Source organism: Nannobrachium achirus (assembly GCF_963921795.1).
Source record: "Nannobrachium achirus genome assembly, chromosome: 15".
NCBI classification, from domain to species: Eukaryota; Metazoa; Chordata; class Actinopteri; order Myctophiformes; family Myctophidae; genus Nannobrachium; species Nannobrachium achirus.
This window is the reverse complement of record NC_137822.1, coordinates 10,520,279-10,539,101: the sequence shown is the minus strand read 5'-3', so window position 1 is coordinate 10,539,101 and position 18,823 is coordinate 10,520,279.

Below are 18,823 nucleotides of genomic sequence, written 5' to 3'. Positions count from 1 at the left end.
TTAATTGTGACCATCAGGTCGCAGTTACTATCAAAACCTCCACCGGCTGTCTGTCTGTCAGTCTGTCCGTCACGTCACACTTTTCCCCTACTCTTATCTTCGCCACCGTTGCCCCTATCCATGCCAAACTTTGCACACACACTCCTTGGATGGCAAACCACAAACTCCACCCCTGATTTCTCACATGCCCCTCTTCTAGCGCCACCATGAGGTTGCCGACCTGACGGTCGCTGATCTCCCGATTAGGGAGTCTTACTGGTGAATGTGGTGATACAAAAGAAAAATATATTTTTGACAAAGAGTTAATGTGGTTAACATACATTTTTAATGAAATTGTTAAATTGTGGTATAAACGTTCTCATTCTAATATTCTGATTCATTCGCATTCTACTCCTCCAGCACAGACCAGTAGGCATTACGTTCAGTGCATTACTAATGGACTCAGTAACGGAGGTCAGCTGAATGCGGTGGGCGATCAAATCGGAGCAGTACTGTAGCTTAAATAAAGGCAGATACAGCGGTAACCTGGCGGCCCCAGAGTGTGTGGTCTTTCAAAGTACACGGCTCTACATCACTCCAGCTGTGAGTCAGTATGTGAAGACTACTACTACGCTACTGTCCCTCTCAGTGTGAGATTTTATGGCCAATATGTCAACGCGAAAGGCACACACAGGGGTCAGCACGGATGGTCAGGCTAATGGCCAAGCTGAAACGTTCGGGTGAATGTCCGCGGTAATCAAACACATCTCCCAGTGCCCGGTAAAGTACCGCCGGTCAGCCTGCAGAAGCCCACGTATACCTTCATTGCTGCTTGCTTACTGCAAAGGGCAGCCATGGGTGAGTGGATAGAGGGGCCGCCTGGGAATTGGAAGGTCGGCGTTTCGACCCGTAGCTAGTCCCCCCGGCCCCGTCCCCCCACCATCCCTGTCTACTTGTTGAAGTGTACCTGAGCAAGACACGTATAACCACGTAAAACCATATATATTTCGTTGACCGGAAACCCCCACAGGTCTTTACCAGAACCCACTCCTTTTTTGCCGTCTTCGACCAAATCACTTCAGCGACAATATTAGCGGTGAGCTTGTAGTTAGGGTATTTTTGCCTAATGTTCGCCCCAGGACACTATAGGGTTCATGTTCATTCCCACCCTTGCTCATCGGAGCCATCTGAGAAGCCATCTGCTCTGCTGGGTGAAGTAAAGGTTATTTGCTGGTCCCCGGGTGACCAGTAAATACTCCCTTTCCCCTGACAGGCCTGTCCATAGTATCTCCGAAATGTTCGGTGAGTTGCGATTTCCGACGTGCAAATGTCAGAACTTTCATTCAGTGTACTGCTTTTCAGAAGTCGTGAGTGACGTCATGTTGTAGTCGAAACTGACCTTTTGACCGTGAAAGGTCAAGTTTATTAAGTATTGACGGTTCAAGTGGTTAAATATCTGAAAACACAAATTGACATGAATCCAAAATACACTGACGATTGTGCCGTCGATGAAACTATATGGTATCTATGGTTGTGGGGGTCCCCGGTCCCTGCTTCATCTCTCTCTCTCTCGACTAAGGGGTCCTTGGCTTGAAAACGTTGTAGTGTATATTGAGGGGTTGGGGTGAACTGTTTTAGATGCAACAGCCTGCCTCCAATGGAGATGCAACAACCGGCCTCCGATGGAGGGTGGGTGATATAACACAACAGTCCACTTCACCTCATTTAGTTCACACACAACTACTCCAAAGACCCGGCAACGCGTAATGAGCAACCACAACGACGAGCAGCCAGTCAGTCAGTCCCACCCCCACTCCAACCCCACCCCCACCACGACTCGGTCCTCACGTTGCATTTATGAGCAGATCAGTCAAATCGACGAGCAACCGAAACATTAGCGGTGATAGGGACCAGCGGTCCGGCAACACAAGCCTAATGGCCCAAGCCACGGTAATGCTGCATTAGCGTTTGATTCTATAAGAGAGGAGCAGGGACATGCTGGGCCCCTGATTCACCCGCGAAAAAAGAGTTGTAGAGGCCCTCATTGTGCACTGCTGCTACTCAAAGATTGCCATTTCAGATCATGACAAGTGACAAGCCAGTGGGCCAATTACATGAGTTATATTTCGTCATTGTCGGGTGGAAACCTTGTATGTCCAAAACCATTTTAAAAATGATTTAAACTAGTGAAAACAGCCGATCTACAAGCACACAACGCCTCGCACCGCGAGGCGTTGTGTGCTTGTAGATCGGCTGTTTTCACTAGTTTTGTGCGACCGCCTTGTATGATGAAGCAGGGCTTTACTTTGCAAAAAAGATTTGCACATTTGAAACTTGGAGATACAAGGTTTCTGCCCGACAGTGACGATTTACTTTGTTGGCCGCCCAGCCCCCAAAATGGAACGAAGGCCGACATTTTATTTATTTTTTATTATTTTCCTAATGGCCGGCCTGGACCGGCCGGAAATGAACCGGCCGTTCGGGAGTTGTCCCGCTTTTCCCAATGGCCAGCACGTCCCTGGAGAGGAGAGAGAGAAAGAGAGTGAGAGAGAGAGAGAGAGAGAGAGAGAGGGAGGGCTTGTTGAAAGCATTGTTATGTGCCAATTACTCCAGGGCCTGCTGGTCAGCTCGGCGTGATTCGAGGTAATTTTAGACCCCGATGGTGCAATCAGGACAGAGTGGTGCATCTGTAGTACTAAGTGGCCTAAGATTATTAGGCCATCTGCACTCTTCTTCTGACAAATAACTTGTCATGACATGTAATTCATTCCTCTTCTGTTCGTTTCAATCGGCCTTAGTTTTTTTGTTTCTAGTTTTACTATCCCTGGATCCCTTGAAGGCAAAATTGGGCTGACCATATAGTATACCCTATACACGTGTTAACAGAGTGATGCGTAATTAATACTCGCACATACACAGTGTGGACAGAAGTATTTTGCCAACAGTTGCAAACCATTGCATTGCGAGCGAGCTTGTAGCTCCGATTTTTTCTGCCAAGAACAAGTATAAAAACAGGCTAGAGGGTTCTTCTGTGATGTAAAAGGGAGTGAATTAAAGGGATATTTCACTTAAAAAAGGTTTTAAGTTGCTTGATTCAGTATTTAGATATTTGATATTCATTTTATCAGACACGCCCCCTTCCTATACAAACGCAGTGTAACTTCAAACACCATTTCAAACATGATAGATTCATCGCAAACACCTGCCCCCTAATACGTGAGAGGGCTGTGTTTTTTAAATTACTTTTATATTTTTTGGGGGGAAAATGCAAAACAATTAAATATAACAAAAAGTAATAGGAAGGGGGCGTGTCTGATAAGATGAATATCAAATATCTAGATACTGAATCGAGCAACATAAAAACTGTCAACTGAGGTGTTCACAAAAGCCTGAGTAGACGACAGAATGAATGTGAATGTCAAAGTGGGCCTTTGTCCATTTCCGTCTTGCAAATTATACCCTCTGCTTGAGTCATGCCGTATCCCTCTCTGCCCCTTCCATCCATCCATCCATCCCTCCCTCCCTCCCTCCCTTGATTTCATCTCTCTGATTATTTTTAACTCTGTATCCATCCAGTCGTCTCGCTCTCTCCTTCTTGTCCACCCTCCACACTCTGTCATCTTCCATCTTCTTGTCCTTTCTTTCTCACATTTCTACCCTTCTACTGTACCTACATTCAGTGTCTACCCCCCCCTCCCCACCCCACCCCCCCACCCCGGCCTCCACCTACGTTTCTTGCCTTTGATCTTTCCATTACATCCCCTCACACTGTTCCGGTAGTGGAACACGTCATACTGGTTAGGCTGGAGGCGGACGGGCCAGTGTGACGCATCACCCGACCATGCATCTGCCCGAGGCTCACATGCACACGTTAAATTGTTAAATTAACGATAGCAGACGTGATATTTATAACCCATTTCCTTGCCGTCATAGATTTCAAACATCTCCATGAATCCAAGTCTTCATGGGGTGTGTAATTGCTAGAAAACTAGTAAGACGCAATATATTTTATGCCCATACATGGATATCCCGATCTGAACCAGCCACACAGATATGGGTCATGCATTTGCCATCTGGCCAGATATATATTTCAATGACATCAGGGATCTTCATATATGGGCATAAAAGGGATACCCATATATGGACTTTAACTTCCTGTACTGACTGAAGGACGGATGGACAGACAAGCTGCGACATTTCTCATGGTATACTGCGACCAGGGACGTGCTGGCCATTGGGAAAAGCGGGACGACTTCCGAACGGCCAGTTCATTCCCGGCCGGTCCAGGCCGGCCCGGCCATTAGGAAAAAATTAAAAATAAAATGTCAGCCTTCGTTCCATTTTGGGGGCTGGGCGGCCAATAAAGTAAATCGTCACTGTCGGGCAGAAACCTCTTATCTCCAAGTTTCAAATTTGTAATTTTTTTTCGCAAAGTAAAGCCCTGCTTCATCAAGGCCGTCGAACAAAAGTAGTGAAAACAGCAGATCTACAAGCACACAATGCCTCGCGGTGCGAGGCGTTGTGTGCTTGTAGATCGGCTGTTTTCACTAGTTTAAATCATTTTAAAAATGATAAATACAAAACAAACGGTTTTGGACATACAAAGTTTCCACCCGACAACGACGAAATATAACTTATGTACAGTAATTGGCCCACTGGCTTGTCACTTGTCATGATCTGAAATGGCAAATCTTTGAGTAGCAGCAGAGAGATCTCTCTCTATATAGTGCGCAATGAGGGCCTCTCCAACTCTTTTTCCCGGGCTGAATCAGGGGCCCAGCACGACCCTGACTGCGACCTTTGGTCGCAATAAGTACTTTTTTGGGTGAACTACTCCTTTTAAAGAAATAAACACAGGGTGACCATAAGAAGGCCACCAGCGGAGAGACATATGAACAGAGTATATGAATGTCAGCAACATCAAGGGAGGCCTTTTCACAAGATATGAGGGGTGGTCACCTCTGTCGTCGTGGGAAGTATCTTGTAAGCCAGGTTCTCAAACCTTTTCATGTCAAGGACCCCCAAATGATTTGGCCATGGGACCCCATCTGAAACTATTATGTGCCAGGGACCGGGGACCCCCATACTAAATTTGTGTTGTTAGGGTTAAAGTTGCATTAACTAACCGGGAACTTTTAGCATAGATTTGAATTTCTTGAACACAAATCTTCTCTTGTGTGTGGGGTCCCTGGCATAAAAAAAAAAAAAAAAAACAGATGAGGGACCGGCCGCAGCCAAATATCTCTAGCTACCATATGAAGAACGACCAAAACCAATTCCAGCATCCTATTCCAGCACAACCATATGGCAGGCAACCGCACATTATGCAGAAATACATAGTGCATGCTATGCTGGAAGCAATAGAGTTGATGTCATCTTTTCAAAATGCATAATTACCGTACAGTTTGTGTTTATATGCTTATTTCGCAATACCTATTGCGCAATCCTCTGTAGAGCAATGTGTCATTATCATCACCAAAGTCTCAGGTTACAAGAGGGAAGGGGGGGTCAGCTGCACAGGGGAGAGAGAGAGAGAGAGAGAGAGAGAGAGAGAGAGAGAGAGAGAGAGAGAGAGAGAGAGAGAGAGAGAGAGAGAGAGAGAGAGAGAAAGAGAGAAGAGAGAGAGAGAGAGATCTTGAACATTATAGAATCAAAAACATAGATCTAGAACAAAGAATTCATAGATCTAGAACATATAAAATTGTCATTATCATCCCCAAAGTCTCAGTCTCAGGTTACAAGGGGGGGGGGGGCAGCTGCACAGGGAGAGAGAGATCTAGAACACCTTAAGAACACCTTAGAATCAAAAACAGATCTAGAACATAGAATTCATAGATCTAGAACATATACAATTCATAGATATAGAACACAGAATATCTACAGTACCGTACAGTACAGTAGAGTACAGTAAGTTACAGTACAGTATGGTACGGTACAGTAAGGTACAGTAGAGTACAGTACAGTAAGATACAGTACAGCAAGGTACAGTAGAGTACAGTACAGTACAGTAAGGTACAGTAGAGTACAGTACAGTAAGATACAGTACAGCAAGGTACAGTAGAGTACAGCAAAGTACAGTACAATATGGTACAGTCAGGTACAGTAGAGTACAGTAAAGTACAGTACAGTAAGGTATAGTAAGGTACAGTGGAGTAGATTAAAGTACAGTACAGTAAGGTACAGTAGAGTACATTAAAGTACAGTACAGTAAGGTACACTAGAGTACATTAAAGTACAGTACAGTAAGGTACAGTAAGGTACAGTAGAGTACAGTAAAGTACAATACAGTAAGGTACAGTAGAGTACATTAAAGTACAGTACAGTAAGGTACAGTAGAGTATATTAAAGTACAGTAAGGTACAGTAGAGTACATTAAAGTACAGTACAGTAAGGTACAGTAGAGTACATTTAAGTACAGTACAGTAAGGTACAGTAGAGTACAGTAAAGTACAATACAGTACAGTACAGTACAGTAGAGTACAGTACAGTACAGTACAGTAAGGTACAGCAGAGTACAGTAGAGTACAGTTAAGTACAGTAAGGCAAAGTACAGTAGTGTACAGTCAAGTACAGTACAGTAAGGTACAGTAGAGTACTGCGAAGTACAGTACAGTAAGGTACAGTACAGTACAGTACAGCACAGTAAGGTACAGTAAAGTACAGTAAGGTAAAGCACAGTAAGGTAGGGTACAGTACAGCACAGTAAGGCACAGTAAGTTACAGTAAAGTACAGTAAGGTACGGTACAGTACAGTACAGTACAGTACAGTACAGTACAGTAAGGTACAGTACAGTACAGCAGGGGTACTCAAACTTCTGAACCTGTGGGCCACATTATAGAAATGGCAAGGGGCCGCGGGCCAGTTGATAAAATGACAACATTTATGATAGTTTACTTGATAACCTCTGTCTTTCATTGGCGCCTTATATTGTCCATCTTAACAACTGACACAGTTCTTTGGCAAATTAAACATACTGTGGTTGTTGAATTTGCGATTTGAGAGAGAAAAATCTCAAAATATCTCGAAACAATACGTCCATTTTGGGTTAATTTTGGGATTGACTGATTGATTGGTGGGCCAGTCAAAATTGTGCCACGGGCCGGAAGTGGCCCCCGGGCCTGAGTTTGAGTATCACTGCAGTACAGTACAGTACAGTACAGTACAGTACAGTACAGTACAGTACACACTGGGTATAGCTGCTCAGATTCACCGCTCCACTTCGAACAAGCCGGACTGGGCCCCCACACAGTAGATGGTGCAGGGCCAGGCTGGGCCCCCACACAGTAGGCGTTGCAGGGCCGGACTGGGCCCCCAGACAGAATGCGTTGCAGGGCCGGACTGGGCCCCCATGCAGTAGGCGTTGCAGGGCCGTATCAGTTGGATCACTGCTGCAACGTAGCTGTGAGCGCCTGCGAAGCAGGCGCGATCTCTAGATGTGAGCGGTCCGAAGGGCCGCGAACCTCTAGTATATATCAATTTGGCGGATCCTTGGCACAAAAGGTTTGAGAACTATAATGTATGCTACCACACTTTTACCATTATGCAGTTTTTTTTACCTGTATACAGGAAAACAAAGCCTATATATATAGGGTTTCATGCCTCTTTAAATGGAAATGCAGATTGCAGCACAGCGAGTGCCCTTGGTGTTGCGGGGCCCCCAAGGACTGAAGCGATCTCTATCTGTTATCCAGTGAACCTGTGGGAGGGCCATTATACTGTATATATGGGGAACGTATTATGGGGGCTTTTATTATGTATTTCTGAATGGATCCGTAGATGGGGGTGGAAGGAAGCCTTGAAAAAGTATAGGGGACTGGTATTCCCTCAGAGGAAAATGCTTTCATGCTCCTCCCAGGGTTTTTCTTTTTTTCTTTTGGTATTCAGAGAGAAATGGCTACACGTGGACTTTTAACCGTTAAACCCGTGGCCCCAGCTAACAATTCAGCTGGATGCTCCTAATGCTCTGACTGTTCATCCATTCCCAGTACTTTCATGTGCTCTCTCTCTCTCTCTCTCTCTCTCTCTCTCTTTCTCTCTCTCTCTCTCTCTCTCTCTCTCTCTCTCTCTCTCTCTCTCTCTCTCTCTGTCTCTCTCTCTCTCTCTCTCTCTCTCTCTGGGGCGGTATGCTTTCTGAGTGAAATTAGCTCGACGTCGCGACCGGTGTGCCACTGGGACCCCCGAGACCCCGCTGATAGCTGCCAACTGCCTCGCCTCGGTAAACTGCCGAGACATGGAACCAGCAGGCCTCCTTCCCACAAGATAAACACAAACGCACGCACGCGCACACACGCGCGCGCACACACACACACACACACACACACAAAATTGCAGAGCAGAAACCTTGTATCTCCTTTTAATGTTTTTTGTTTTGTTTTTCGCGCAATAGTAGAGAAAACAGACGATATATTTGTAAATCGGCTATTCAGAATGTCCATATATGGGCATGTGGATCTGTGACATCCGAACAACTCGACAGCGGGCACCACACTGCCTCGAGTTCCTGCCACTGCGAGCGCTGAGTTTGAAGTCGCCAGTCCTATATATGCATATGACCATATTTGGGCGCAACTGCATTGCCATAGTGAGGTGGCCGTGGTTTGTTTATGGTTATTTTGTAATAGTGACGTGGCCTTGGTTTGTTTATAGAGTGACTTAGCCAATTTTAGTATAGAATATCTAACCAACTACAGGTTGGATGCTGCTGCTACGCGGCATTGTGTAGTATGGAGATACCTAATGTCATCAATAGATGCCCATATATGGTCACGCCCCTTTTGTGCCCATATGCCTACTGTATATGGAGCAGACTGATTTGTTTGCTCCTGATGCCATGAAGACACATTGAGGTTAGAGACAACACACTCCATGTTTGGGGCGTACACTGCAGCTGCATTGCATGGTTATCGCTGAGTCATGGTGACATAGAGTGTGACGACGGACGTAGTGACATGAGTCAGAGGTCTGCCAGCCCGTCCTCCCTGAAGCCAATTTGAAAATTATAGGATAAAAAGTATTAACAAGAGCCTGTGACCAAATAAATCCATTGGATTTTTTTACATTTCCTAACAACAGTTTTGGACATAAAAGGTTTCCACCCCGGACCCGACAGCTACAAATATGAATTGTTGCGACCGTCAGGGAGCAGTTTACTATGAAAACCTCCACCGGCCGTCCGTCCGTCCGTCCGTCCGTCCGTCCGTCCGTCCGTCCGTCACACGTCACACCTTTGCCCTGCTCATATCTCCGCATCAGTATGACATCACACCACATGTGTACACAAACCTTTGTGTACGTTGCTGTGGCAACAGTCTGTTGTTGCTGGTCTGTTAGTGTACGTTAGCAACCACCTTAGCAACCATGGTTTTACCCTAGCAACCAACTGTTTACCCTAGCAACCAACTGTTTACCATAGCAACCATGTTTTTTTACCCTAGCAACCAACTGTTTACCATAGCAACCAGATACGCAGAGCAGGGATCTCCATATATGGGCATAAACAGGTGACATCACACTGATGTCAGATACTCAGAGCAGGGATTTCTCCATAATATATGGGCATAAAAGGGATTCTGTTAGGGATCTCCATATATGGGCATAAAAGGGATTCTGTTAGGGATCTCCATATATGGGCATACAAGGGATTCTGTTAGGGATCTCCATATATGGGCATAAAAGGGATTCTGTTAGGGATCTCCATATATGGGCATAAAAGGGATTCTGTTAGGGATCTCCATATATGGGCATAAAAGGGATTCTGTTAGGGATCTCCATATATGGGCATAAAAGGGATTCTGTTAGGGATCTCCATATATGGGCATAAAAGGGATTCTGTTAGCTGTTAGTGATCTCCATATATGGGCATAAAAGGGATGCTGTTAGGGATCTCCATATATGGGCATAAAAGGGATTCTGTTAGGGATCTCCATATATGGGCATGAAAGGGATTCTGTTAGGGATCTCCATATATGGGCATAAAAGGGATTGTATCCCAGATGATGCCCTGTTAGGAGATCCACACTAACAGAATCCATATATGGTCCTACCAACAGCTGCTATAAGCCAACCCTGGCGATAAGGTCTGAGTCGAAGAAATGCTTCTTTCCTGGCAAGAATTGCCCCTTTATACTGTAGGGCTCGTTTGTGTATTGTATGACATCACGCCACATCATCGGCTGAGGACTGTGTGATGTCATCATATCTCCATATATGGAGACATAAGTTGCTCATGCCCAAATATGGGCTGGTGAGGTCAGACTTAGTGTGATGCGTAGGTTATCTCCATATATGGAGATTCAACTTCAATGAGTAACCATGGCAAACTGTCAACTGCCCGTATGTCTAGATAATTGGTAAAACAAACATTTGGCCTATTTGTGGAGATAAGCGACCAACGGTCGCTTATCTCCCGATTAGGGAGTCTTACTGGTTATTCATAAACCTTTGTATAGCCAAAACCTTCCTTTTTTGTTATTATTTTAAAAATGACTTAAAGTAGTGAAAATAGCCGAACTGCAAGCACACAACACCTTGCATCGCGAGGCGTTGTGTGCTTGTAGATCTGCTATTTTCACTACTTTTGTGGGACACTTTTGTATGATGACGTAGGGCTTTAGTTTACAAAAAAAAACATACAAATTTGAAACTTGGAGAAATTAGGTATCTGCCCGACAGTGACGTATTATTATCCTCTCTCTCTCTCTCACACGGCTATAGGACCAACTATCCCAGCACCTTCTCCTGGTGGTGGGCTGTTAATAGCGGAGCCAAGAGTCTGCAAATATATCTGTTTATATACATCACATCAAGAGCAAATATGAATGCTCAATTTCCTAGCTGTGGGCCATTCTTTAATTCATTTATCCTCTGTGTCACGCTAACACTCGGTAGAGGCGTCAGCTGAGATGCTATGAATAACTTGATCAAATTACACAGTTAGAGCAAGAGGGGAATTATTATTATTATTCAAATATGTTTTTTTATTGTTTTTTTAGTACACAAGACAAGACAGCGGACAACTGACAATATAATAAGAAACAAGTGCAAAATACTCAAGACACCATTCAATTAACATTGCTAACCCTAACCCAAACGGATAAACAAGTTAAATTAAATGAAAATGAAAATAAATATAAAACAAAAGGAGAATTTTGTTTTGTCATTCGTGAAATTGAATTAGAATTTTCCATGCCTCTGGAAGCCAGACAAAAGGAAAAGAAATAATTCTGGTGTTGTGGCTCAGTAGCCTAAAATAAGTGAAACCTTTATTTACGTAGCACCTTGTAAGTTTGTATTCCTGCAACAATATTCAAGGCTCAAGGGATAATAATGTCCAGTGGTGGAAAGTAACTACCGGTAATTACAGTACATTTACACAAGTACTGTACTTAATTAAGTACAATTTTAAGGTACTTCAACTTTATTTGAGTATTTCCAACTTTCAATATCCTAGTTCTACTACATGTCAGAGGCAAGTATTGTTACTTTGTAGAGTTTGAGTATTATTATTACAAAATATAAATGAACCTCTTCATACTTTTGTACTTTTACTAAAGTTATTTTGATTACCGGACTTGTACTTGTAACTGAGTATTTTCTACATTGCAGTATAGATACTTTTACTTAAAGGAGTAGTTCACCCCCAAAACAACTTTTTTTCTATTGACTACTCACGCCGTAGAGACTTGAGGTCAATAATATTATTTTCTATTTGTCGAATTCCTAAGACAAAAATGTGATGATAGTAAATGTACCCCCCATGATTCCGGATGGGGACCCAAATGCATTCGGGTCCCCATCCAGAATCAATGGGGGTACATTTATTGTAATCAAATTATTGTCTTATTAATACTTATGGACCAGTAAGGCTCCCTAATCGGGAGATAAGCGACCGTAGGTCACTTATCTCCACAAATAGGGCAAAAATGTGTTTTGCCAAAATATTCCTGATCCATGTTGATGACATGAGTGTAGACATACTGTGTAGTGATTTTCGTGATTTTAGGGCAAAATCTGTAGGAGCAGTGTTCCAAAATGTGTTTTTAAAAATCGGCCTGCAAAAGAAAGAAAAATACCATTACTGCATCAAAAGTAATCAACAAACTATAAAACTAGTCAAACTTTGGCCAAATAGTCAAATAATATAAGAAAGTGAAAATAGCTGATCTACAAGCTTGCAGATCAGTTAATTCTTGTGGAACCGAACAATGAAACTATATGGAATCTATGAAAAGTTTGTGAGGGTCCCTGCTTCATCTCTCTCTCTCAACTAAGGGGTCCTTGGCCTGAAAACGTTGAAGACCCCTGCCCTACAAGATGCCGATGTCAGTGAGTTCAAAACCACACAGCCTCTATGATCACATAAACAAAGTTAATTCCCTTAGTACAGCCAAGCTCCTGATAGCCAAGAATAATGCCTGTAACCAGAGCACTGTTAAAGTACAGACATATATCCATCTGCTGTAGAGAGTGCTTTTTGCTAATCAACAGGGGGTCCGGGACATCTAGGGGGTCCTCAGAGTTAGGCTACTACAAGGGGGCACCAAATCTCTGTGTGAAAGGATTACTCTAGCATCCCTATTCTGGGGAGAAGGTTCGCTGAAAATTACTGATCTACAAGCTTACAACACGTTGCAGCACGACATGTTGTAAGCTTGTACAGTAATCACCTGTTTTCAGCAAAGAGATTTGGTGATGTCAAGTTTGAGATTAAGTGTTGAGGGTTTAAGTCACTCGAACATGAAAGACCTCTACTTTTGGTACAATAAGTATATTTTGATGCAATACATTTGTTTTGAATACATCTTTACTTGTAACAGAGGATTTCTACATTTTGGTGTTGATATAAGTCCCTCTTCCACCACTGTGAGAAACTGTAAGGAAAGGACCTTTATTTACTCAAACAGCCCATGTGAAGATTTACTGTAAGCCTGGTAGGTTATAGTTGGTGTCACGAGTCACGTGCAAAAGATACATCTGGGGAAATGGGACAAATCTGATTTGTGAGCCTTTCGCATATGCAGTATAGTAGTCACGTTCAATTTCAGATCGATGGGTCAACCCACTAAGGAGAAGAAATGCAACAAGAACGACCATGTTACGTTCCCTGTCCGCAGATTGGTCGTTATATGTCACACGTAGCATGTGTTACTGTGGGTTCTTGCCGGCACAATTGATGTTTTGTAATTAAAGCTTCTGCGCTTTATTGATTACAGACACAATACATGAACAACAGGGTTATATTGGTGTGCCAAGTCTATACAGGCCAGCCTTGCTGGGTCTTCTGCTTGGCGTTTAAATCAAAGTCCTTTATAATTTTCACCGTTACCCAGCTCTCTCCCTCTCCCCCCGGCCCGAGGCCAGGTCAAGCATGCTACTATAAAAAGGAAAGGCCAATTAGACAATTGGAAACACCTGCCAATCAATGAAACACTTTGAGAGCACTATTCAGAAGGAAACGTTCGCCAGTTTAGCAGATGCTTTGCAGCAGCAGCGTTCTTTGGCAATGAGATTTGGTGTGGAGGGGAAAAATGATATCCAGATTTTAGTTTTTAATTCGGTTCCTCAAGCTTGATGATTCTGAAAAGTATGTTAATTTTTGCACTCAATACTTGGGTGAGCCACCAAAAAGAAACACATTCATCTGAAAATTTACTTTTCAGATTAATGTAAATCATCATCATCACCATCATCATCATCATCATCATCATCATCATCATCATCATCATAACCTTTATTTTTACTCATTTTCAACGTAGCCGAGATACAGACACAATTATAATCAACAGAAATACATTCATATTATACAGAAAGCAATACGTTAAAATAAATTACACAGAAACTACTCAAATAACTAAAAACAGATACACTAAAAATTAAATAAAGCAGTTACAATCTTGAACAAAAGTGTTTGCCCTGAATTGACCCAAGGAAGGCAGTGCTCTGACTTTTTTCTGACCTTTCTGGAGGAAGGGTGGCGAGACACAGAATGAAGTCCAGTCAGTGCAAGGTTTCAACAGTCAGTGATGATTCGGGTGCCATGTCGTCTGCTGCATGGTGTTTGGTCCATACTCTGTTTTATCAAGTCCAGAGTCAACGCAGCCGTCTCTACCGGGAGATTTAGAACACTTCATGCTTCCGTTTTCTGACAAGCTTTATGGAAATGCCATAACTATTTCCAGCAGGAAATGGCAGTTGACACCTTCCCAGTCCCACAGTGACAAAAACTACTGGTAACTGGTTTGCTGACCATATTGCTGTGCTTGACTGACCAGCCAACTGGCCTGACCTGAACCCCCGTAGAGAATCTATGGGGGATTGTCAAAAGAAGATGAGAGACACCAGACCCGACAACACAGATGAGCTGAATCAAAGCACCCTGGGCTTCCATAACAACTCAGCAGTGCCACAGGCTGATCGCCTCCATGCCACGCATATGCCAGTGCAGTAATTCATATAAAAGGAGCCCCGACCAAGCATTTAGTGCATAAATTAACATATACTTATCAGAGGGTGGGGTGGACATTTCGATATTATATATTTTTTATTTTTTTAATGTGATATTCTAATAGTTTGAATTACTGGATTTTGGATTTTCATGAGCTGTATGCTGTCAAGATTTAAACACTTTTTTTTACTTTGCATGTAATCAATCTATTCTAGAACTAGAATTTTGTACACAGACTCTTCAGGTCTACTGCACAAATACTCCCTCCTTGGTGCTGTTCACACACGCGCGCGTGTGTGACACAACAGCGCCACTTGGTCACCAGCGGTATTGCAGCTCATGCAAGGACTAACATAGCCACGGACAAAGTCACTCTGAGGAGACGTGTGAGCACCGCTCCAAAAATTTACACGCACGCACGCACGCACGCACGCACGCACGCACGCACGCACGCACGCACGCACGCACGCACGCACGCACGCACACACACACACACACACACACACACACACACACACACACACACACACACACACACACACACACACACACAACCACATTTTTGCTAATCAGATTTGACCTGCTGATGCTGCTGGTAAATGTGATTCAAATCTGATTTATAGAAGATATCTCAGTCTGGACACTCGGACATACGAAGGCTGATGTACTGTACTTTATCTTATGATAGTGTCACTCATCAGAAAGCTGCCACAACGTGAAACATCACACGCAGCGCACAACAATGCGTTGTGAGCTTGTAGATTGCAGATTTCACCGATCATCACAAGTGGATGACTTATATACTCATATATATATAATAAACAGAGGTTCTCAAACAAAATGACAAATGCTACAAGCTTGTAGATTTGCTATTTTCGGCAAAGAGATTTGGTGTAGATTGAAAAAGAACATACCGTACCAAGTATACTACAAGTACTAAGTATAGAGTGTTCAGTGATGGGTATCTGCGTTAAAATTAACAGTGTTACTGTAACGGATTACCCTTTTGGGTAACAGAGTAACCTAAAGCGTTAGGTTTGCAATAGAGTACTCGGTTACTTGGTTATTCTTCCTAAAATAATGGGGTTCTGTGCCTCGCCACCCTTCCTCCAGACAGGGACGCAAAAAAAACAAAGTCAGATCACTTCCTTAGGTCGATTCGGCATAGATATTAATAAATAAACAGTAAAGGTCAATGTACTGTATGTACAGTGACGGGTTCGTTTGTCCAGCGGGGGGAGATAGGTGGGGGGTACTATCACTTGGGTTAAGAGTACAACTAAATAATAACTGAGGGAAAGAAATCTGATAACTTTCCCCATTGTTTTTCTTGTAAACTTCAATAAACAGACTGTTGAAAAAAAGTGCCCACAAAAAAAGTGCTGTTGTTATGCAATACTTGTTGTACCTCTCCGAGTACTTACTGCAGTACCCATTATCATTATTATGTTGTGTATTTGGGGGACACACATACATAACATATATGCACACTAGGGCATTAACGACTTGTGATTTTTGCAAGTCGACTCGACTCAGTAAAAAGTTGAGTTGAAGTCGACTTTATCGTTTGATGACGTCATCACATCACACATGACCCCCCAATTATTTTGGGGGGTCCCCAGATGATTAACTTAATCTGAAACATTGTTTTCTCACTCAACTGTAAACAAACCAACATAAAGTATATACAGTAGAGGGTATCTTCACATTTCTAAAGTGCCAATGTAAGGACTTTTTTTTATACCTCTAAAATGACAAATTAAATATTGTCCAAATTGTCAAATATTAGAGGCAGAAATTGTGAAAATAGGCGATCTACATGCTCACAACGCCTCGCGATGCGAGGCGTTGTGAGCATGTAGATCTGCTATTTTCACAATAGAACCATGTTTTACCAAATGTAATGTAGCACTGTAATATTGGATCATTCCGTCCTTGACAATAAGCAATCCTACAGTTTGAATGTTGTACAGACGCACACATGGAGCAAAAATAATGATAGAAAAAAATACAAAGGATTTTTTTTTTTTCACTTCGACTTTCTCTAGTGGGTGTCGACTTGTGTAATGAAGTCGACTCTTACAGCACCTCTTTTCAACAGAAGTTGTAATTAGATTTTTATTTCACCCCATGAATTTTACTGTAATTGCGTGCAGAAAGGAATTAAGGAAAGTATAGCCTCTGCTCTTTGGCCAATGAGCAAATTAAGCAAAGCTAATCCTCATAGCTGGCGGGTAATCATTACGTTTGCCATTTCAGTCTTGTGCAAGCTGCAGTCCACAGCCAAGAACAAAAGAAAAGTAGACCTGGGATTATTATTTCATCTTATATATATTTTTTATTTGAAATGAAAAAAAAAGAAAAAAAAATAAGTAACCTGCGCTAAAGTCATTACGTTTCTTCGGAACAGGGCTTTTTTCTTTTGCCCTCCTCACACTAATTCAATTATAAATCCAATATCTTTTCTCCCTATGCCAAATGTCAAGCTGTGCCTGAGTTATTCCAGACTACGTGCAGAATCAGTTGGTCTTGGCCAGATCACTGTGGAGTGAAGCATGCTGGGATAGCACTTGCCCAGCTGTGTTTCTGCCCACAGATTGATAGAGAGATTATACACCCCACGACTTCTGATCTTAAATAAGGTCATCCAGGACATACACATAAACCTTTGATCCTTATCTGTACCTATGTATCATTTCACCGACAGACATGCTCATGATTCCTTTCTTGATAGAAAAGACAAAAACAAAGGCTTCTTATTATTCCACGATACTGTAGCTATAGCTGAGGATAATAATTCCCTGGAATAGACCTTTGCAAAGGTGGGTGAGGATGGGGGGAAAAAATGGTAATATCAGCAGTAGGTAAATATGTTGGGCTCCCATTAATATTCCAAAGCAGACTTGTCTATTGTGTAGGAGCCAATTACAAAGGATTCGGAAGAGAATGGTCAGAGGTCTCTTTTATCATAATGATTTTTTTTTATGATTAGACCGACAGCGACAAATGAAAGACTGACATCACGTGTCTAAGTAAGGTGGCAATAGGTCTGTACAAGTCTCGTTCTAACAAAAGATTGTTTGGTTTTTGATTTTATATTAATTTCATACTTTATTAACAGTCAGAAAAGTACAGGGAGGTCTGGGCGGCTAGTGTAGACAGAAGAAAAACCCAACATCTCTCTCTGTGTACTGTAGTTGTTGGCAGACTGAGTGTGCTGACACTGTGTGTGCTATTTATTGGTGAAAACGTGGAAAAGCCAACACACAAGAATCTTTCTCTCATATATCTGTCTGGCTGTAACAAAGAAGAATCTTAAAGATCTTAGCAGTTTATTGCATCATTCTAAGCACATTAATCAGAGAGGAGCGAAAAGGCAGGAATCTTGACAGAATGTCTATGGCTGTGACAACGTGAGTGATGCCCCTTTTCTAATGTAACGCCTGTTAAACATCTGAACCTGACCATTTGTCATTCAAGCTTCTGATGATGTTATCAATGATTGAATGAGTCATTGTGTGTGTGTGTGTGTGTGTGTGTGTGCGCGCGCGCACGCACGCATGCATGCATGACTGTATGTGTGTGTTTCGTCACAGTCCCTGTCAGTACCTTGACTACCTTCATTGTTTGTCTTTGTGTCTCATGTCTGTGTCTGTGCTTGTACAGTGTGTGTGTGTGTGTGTGTGTGTGTGTGTGTGTGTGTGTGTGTGTGTGTGTGTGTGTGTGTGTGTGTGTGTGTATGTGTGTAGGCTTGGCTCCAGCAACCAGCTTGGTACACCCGTCTCCTTTCCATCAGTTACATAAGCTCATCAACTTTTACAGTTTTTGGTAAAACTCTGGTCTTCACTCCACTCACTGTCAGATAGTTGAACAGCCTCATGTGGTAGTAGATGTTCTAGCCGGTGTATTGTTCCTACAGTATAGTGTAATGTTCTTAGTGAACTCAGTGTTCTCATGTTTCTAGTTTTCTGGTGCACCTTTTGGAGTTTTGCCTGTTTTTGGCTGTACTCATTCTCCTCTCCTGAGCTTAGTCTGCCTACGGCGTTGCCTCCCTGCGTACTGCCTGTCTGCCTGCTTACTGCCTGTCTGCCAGCTTGATGCCTGTCTGCTGCCTTGCCGTACCCGGCCGCTCACCTCGTCCTCGCGAGTGTGGGTGTAGCTGGGTTGTCTGATGTCTGAGTCCAGTTCATTTTAGGCGATTATTAAAGTTAACTACTTGAAACCATAGCCTCCCTATTCTTGGGCAAATATTTGGCAGGTCTACAAGCTCACAACGATGCAACACACAGCTAGAGCAGCTATTTTCGGGAAAGAGATTTCGTGTAGAGGGAAATACTTGAGGATCTAGTATAATGGGACACACAACAAACCGAGACACACAGAAATCCATCCTCCGCACC